This window comes from Hermetia illucens, chromosome 1, assembly GCF_905115235.1.
Source record: "Hermetia illucens chromosome 1, iHerIll2.2.curated.20191125, whole genome shotgun sequence".
In the NCBI taxonomy this organism is placed as follows: Eukaryota; Metazoa; Arthropoda; class Insecta; order Diptera; family Stratiomyidae; genus Hermetia; species Hermetia illucens.
Window position 1 is genome coordinate 101,428,486 of NC_051849.1, and position 6,000 is coordinate 101,434,485.

The following is a 6,000-nucleotide window of genomic DNA, read 5'->3' on the forward strand; positions in this document are numbered from 1 at the left end:
ATAAGACACTCTCCGTTAACTTGTTAGGGCGAATAGCTCCATACACCCACAACATCATTAGCCCATACCCAAGAGATTGCACTCCACGAAAATCAGCAAAGCTTTTCATCGACTTCAAGGCTGCCGATGCGCGAGGATAAAAATGTACACGGCCATTCAATATCCCCTAAATTGATGAGACTGACTAGGTTGGCCTTGACCAATCTACGAGGCCATTCAAAATCAACAACGGTCTAAGACAAGGGAATGCCCCATCATGTATTCTCTTTAACCCAGTAATCCGCGATGCTGAAATAAGTGGTGACGATATTGACATTATGGGAAGAACAACCCGAGGTGTACTATCTACCTTCATCTAGATTGAACAGGCGTCATAAGATCTTGGGTGGCCCATTAATGAAAGCAAAACGAAGTACACGGTGGCAACGTCAGCACCAAAAACCAAAGAAACAGCAACTTCAAATCGCTCTGATCAATGAGAACAATAAAAATAGGAGAATATAGATCTGAGTCCGTTGATAATTTTTCCTCCTCCTCCTACACAAGCGATAACAGCTATGACGATGAAAAACACGGACAGTTGCTGGCAGCCAACAGAGCATATTCCAGCTTACAAAAACTGTTCTGATCGCAGTCTCATCATAGGGTCAAAGCTCTTACTGTACAAGACAATGATCTTGCCAGTCCTCATGTATTCCTCAGAGACTTGGGTTCTTAGCAAGAAAAATTGCGAAGTCTTGGCCGCGTTCGAGAGAAGAATCCTTCGAAGAATTTTTGATTCCCTACATGAGGGTAGACGATTCCGTAGCCTACATAACGACGAAATCTATGAGCGATACTATGATCGTCCAGTTGTGGTTAAAATCGGGCTCCATACGTTACGGTGGGCGGGCCACTTAAGAGGATGATCTGACCCGAAAAGTCTATAAGGGCAATATCTTTGATAGAAAAAGAAGACGAGGCACATCCTGCCTGAGATGGAACGATGGCGTGGGCCAGGATGTCAGACAACTTTTAGGGATATCGAATTGGTGGACCTCGGTGCAAAATCGGGATGTCTGGAGTTCCTTATTAAGGCAGGCCTAGGCCGGACACCGGTTGTTGTGCCGTTCATGATGATGATGAATGGTTGATTTGGCTTTTCAAGACAATGAGCTGTACAAGGCAATGATCTTGCCAACCCTCATATATTCCCCTAAGACTTGGTTCGAGAAAAGAATCCTTCGAAACATTTTATCTAGGCCCCTGGTGGACCTGGCTGACTGAGATATTTAGAATACCTTATTAAGGTAGGCTTAGACCAGATACGAGTTGTTGTACCGTTAAGGATTTTATAAATATGCGCGGAGATTCTTGTATCATCCGGTGATAATATTTTGCCCGGGAGCATTTTAGGTTTTATGTTGTATTTAATCACTTTCTACACTAGTTCGCGTGTGACCCTAAAAGTTTTTTTTCTAGAAATTGGATATCAAAAAACTCGTTCAATATATTCAATGAAAGGCTATGCTTGCGCGAGATCAATTCTGGCTAAGTCAACCGTGAGCAATCTTACCGGGGAATCAGCTTGCTGATTTTTTAGGGCCTTCTAAAAGAGAATAACTACTTTCAGTAGTAAATGATAAGATGATAAAGGTTTATGTTTTTGTAGGTCAATTACTTCATACATTTATTAGGCAAGCAGCCTTTTGATTGCAAAGATCGATATAGTTGTAATTTTTTCCAAAGCTTTCGTTTCTCAGCAGCAGCAATTTCAATATCAGATGGTGAGATAGGTTTAGTGGTTTTTCATGCTGCTATGTGAATATCCGGTTCAGTTTTTAGAATAACTTTCACTTTCTCCTTCTGTCAGTAGCCCATTCAGGAAGGAAGTGGACTGTGCTGAAATTTCCTGGCGCTATCAACCTGTGTCCTTAATTTGTCGTTTGAATGCCAATGTACTGCAACTCGTTTCAGGTGTAAAAGATATGTAACGATATAAATCAGTGTCACAATAAAATGAAGCATTACAGATACTAAGAGCCCATATATACAAATCCATCTTGTTCTGCCACCCAAACGTAGTATGGTGGTCATCGTCACCTTTGAGGCAGACGTAAATCATTGTTAACAGCCTGAGAGGCTTACGGGCTACGCCAATGACATAGCATTGGTGTTCCGAACGATGCTCGAGCAATGACCACTCCCGGCGGAGAGAGAAGAACGTGAACAGTCATTATTGTGTCCACCTGCCATGGTAATAGGAATAATTATTTTGGAATATTTTGCCTAATTTAATCAATTCTACTCAATCTGATAGAATTTAAATATCCAAAAAGAATTTAAATAAAAAAAGGATAGGTGTTGTGCGAATACTACTGCCTTAGTTAGGAACTCCAGATACCCCAGTTTTGCGCCGAGGCCCATCAATTCGAAATCCCTAAAAGCTGTTTAGCGTCCTGACGTACGCCATCGTTCCATCTCAGACAGGGTCTGCCTCGCTGTTATCGGTTGTGACTTTCAACCCTAGATAGAAGAAATTTTCAACGGTCTCGAAGTTGTAGTCTCCTATCTTTATTGTTGTTCGTCAACGCCAAAGAATAAAGAACGAACAACAATAAAGATAGGAGACTACACTTCGACTTGCTCTCATTAATGTACAGTCCGAGATCTTGCACCGCCTTCTCGATCTGGATGAAGGTAGGGAGTACATCTCATTGTTCTTCCCGTAATATCAATATCGTCAGCATCGGCCAGTAGTTGGAAACAACGGTGGCTTGATACGCTGGGTGGAGATTTGAAAGCCTCGAGATTGCATCCAGATCCGAGATTTGATGAAGCCAAGCTTGTGAACAGGAAAAAGGCTAAAGAAAAAGAAGAAAGCCAGTAGTTGAGTGAACTTGAAGAGGATGGTGCTCCTTGCATTGATATCTGCGTCGCGAATCACTTTCTTCAGGGCCAGGTTAAAGAGAACGCGTGACCCCCCACATCCCCTTCTCTTAGACCTTTGTTGATGTTGAAGGGTCTCGAGAGTGTTATACCGAATTCTCTCATGGTCATGTACAGTTTTACCCTGGCTATACTGTCATAGGCGGTCTTAAAGTCGATGAAAAGATGATGCAACTGATGTCCATATTCCAACAGTTTTTCCATCGCTTGTCGCAGAGAGAAGATATGATCTGTTGCTGATTTGCCTGGAGTGAAGTCTCTTTGGTATGGGACAATGATGTTCTGGGCGTATGGAGCCTACCAAGATAGCAGAGATCTTATAAATGGTACTCAGTAACGTGATATCTCTATAATTGCTTCACTTCATGATATCCCCCTTCTTATATGGGCCAGATAATGCCTTGTTGCCAGTCGTCAAGCATTAATTCGCTGTCCCACATCTTAAACATCAATTGATGAACCACTTGATAAGATTTTGGTATTAAGATATTTGTTTGTTTGTTCACAGTGTTTCCAGCAAGCATATTTTGATTATTTATCGTTTCCGATACTTGTAAAGTCGTTGTAGAACTAAGTAGTGAAGAAGGGAGTGAGAAGTTTCAGAATAATGATTTATAGGTTAAATAAAGAGTATTTGTAAAAAGGGGGAGCTATGTGCTTAAGAAATTATTTTCTTAAAGCATAAAAGTCTCAATTTTTACTTGAAATCCCCACTTCTTTGTTTAAAGTTTGACCTGTTATAGCTTCAACTAACATTTCTTTTATTTTTTCAGATAAAAATTAAGAAAGCTAAGTAGCACACCGATTTGCCATTCCGATTGTGACGTCCTTCAAACAAGTGCAAATATTACGGCCATGGTTTTTAAGAGTAAAATAAAAATGAAATACTTCATTGAAATATACTTAATTATGACCATATTATTTAAAATATTTAAAATACAGGGTGCGGCAACATAACTTCCTTTTTTCAAAACTCAATAAAATCTATTGTATGCATCGGAAAATATTTATTTATTTTTTATAATGTAGGTACATGTCTAAAGTTTTTATTTACATTGTTTTGAAGATCAAATCTGTTAGGTGACGTCCCCCATTCTCCATACATTGCGTAAACCGATTTCTGGCGTTTGTCATGACTCTTGTTAGCAACATTGACGCTCTCACTGCTTCAATGTTCTCAGGTGATCTAACGGACCGAGGGACTCCAGTTCTTCCTTTTGTCGCACTTGCAGTTTGTCTGAATGTAGTGACCCATGTAACAATTGATTTGCGATTCCGAAATGCACACTGTGTTGCAATAACCGAACATCCGCTTGAAAAGTAAACCTCAACGGCAAAGGCACGCTCCTCACTATTCCAACGCATGATGGCGAACCGTGTCGGGAAAAAACTTTACAGTATCCCCTCTTGAACGAGACCACTAGCCCTCCGCTATGACATCAAATAACTGAGTGGCGCGCATTTTAAAAAAGGAAGTTATGCTGCCGCACCCTGTATAACCTTTCTATACGAAAAAAATCCTGAAAATTTGCCTGTTTTCGGCAGTTTGCAGGTATCTCGTCCCTTAAATGATCTAAATGGTTAACGATATTCGACATTCAAAAGGAAGAAATGATTTTAAGCAGTTACTCCGCATTATGCAATATAATACTCCTGCACATATTGCTAGGAAGGTAAAATATTTCCTCCAAGCGAAAGGAGTCGGTGGCTAATCGAGACACCACGGTCACACGAACTCAAAATAATCGAAAAGTTGTGGGCAACACTGGCACGACATATCTAAGCCAAAAAAAAAACAATACGGAACAGCGAATGAGAATGACAAAGACAATTATTTTATAACTAGGGTGAAATTCTCCTTTAATATACAATATTAAGGAAATTATACACAAAAAATCCAGAAAGAATATGTGAAGTATTAAATGTAATGGAGGTTCAATTAAATATTTTTGAAACAATTAATACATATAGAATAAACGATAAATATATATGAATAAATGAATGAAATGAAACAATAAATATATATGCAACCCCATTAATTCCTTCAAGTGTGCTAAATTTTCTATCCATTTAAAAATCATGAAATTCGCTCTAACAGTTAAATCTTTGAGTAAATTCCAATTATGTTCAGATAGAAATATGTATTTTAGTCTACTTGCCCAATGTTTAGATAATCCATAGATAATTTCCAGGTGCGCTACCTTTTTAACGCGCACTATATGATTAAAATAAAGTAAATTATATAATAAATTCTTTTAATTGTAAATGTCCTCTTTTCTAAATTCTTCAGCACTCCTTTGTCAAATTGTTTTTCCGATATTCCGAGTCCTTGAGAAATTACAGGGTTAAACAGGTAAGGAGTTTGCAACCGCGGCTAGAGTACTCGATGAGAAAGAGCATCGAATCCTTTTTTACCTGTTAGTTTTTTACCTGAGCCTTATAAATTCGAACACAGATATAAATATAAAAAGACGGAAAACCAATCAATTGTCTAAACTTATTTGCTCTTTGGAATAAAAAGGATAATCCAGTCTAGAGTGAGCACTGAAAGGCTTTCAAGTTATACTCAGTTATATTTTGTTTTAAATATTGTGCTGTTTGTGTGTCCAGTGATTTTTTTAAATGGATCGTACAAAGGGAGATCGCCTTAGCGTTCAACGTCATGCTCGCACTAAAAAACGAGTATTTCATGGAAAGCGATAGTTATCAGAGAAGAAAAAGGACTTCGCAACATCAGCAAAGAAACTTTCAGCAAGCATGAACATGGATGTTCCAATTGCGACAAGTTTTGTATATTGTATATTGGATTTTGCTGGACTTTTCTCCGGTCTTTCTGCAAATGTTTGCAAATAATAAAATATACGTAGTAGTAAACAAGTCGGGAAACCGGAAGCTGGACGCTTTAGGTACGAAAGGTTTTGTGTATTTCTTAGTACGTAGCACGTAATATATCCATATATTATGTGAGAGTATCCACTTTAGGGTGATATTGACATTCATAGTCTTCAATTTTCAAAGAAGCAACAAATTTGAGGTATTATAACTTTGTTAATAATAGTGCGATTTCCACCA

The 6,000-nt window shown here is 38.6% G+C and overlaps 1 long non-coding RNA gene across 1 annotated transcript in view; it reads left to right on the top strand.

Moving 5' to 3' along the window:
• Positions 1 to 5,155, top strand: part of LOC119646179 — an 84,899-nt gene extending 79,744 nt beyond the window's left edge. Inside the window, exons 2-3 of the long non-coding RNA XR_005248698.1 lie at positions 3,702 to 3,796; positions 4,474 to 5,155. This is a non-coding gene — a long non-coding RNA (uncharacterized LOC119646179). The remainder of the gene's footprint in view (positions 1 to 3,701; positions 3,797 to 4,473) is intronic.
• The last annotated feature ends 845 nt before the right edge of the window (positions 5,156 to 6,000 follow it).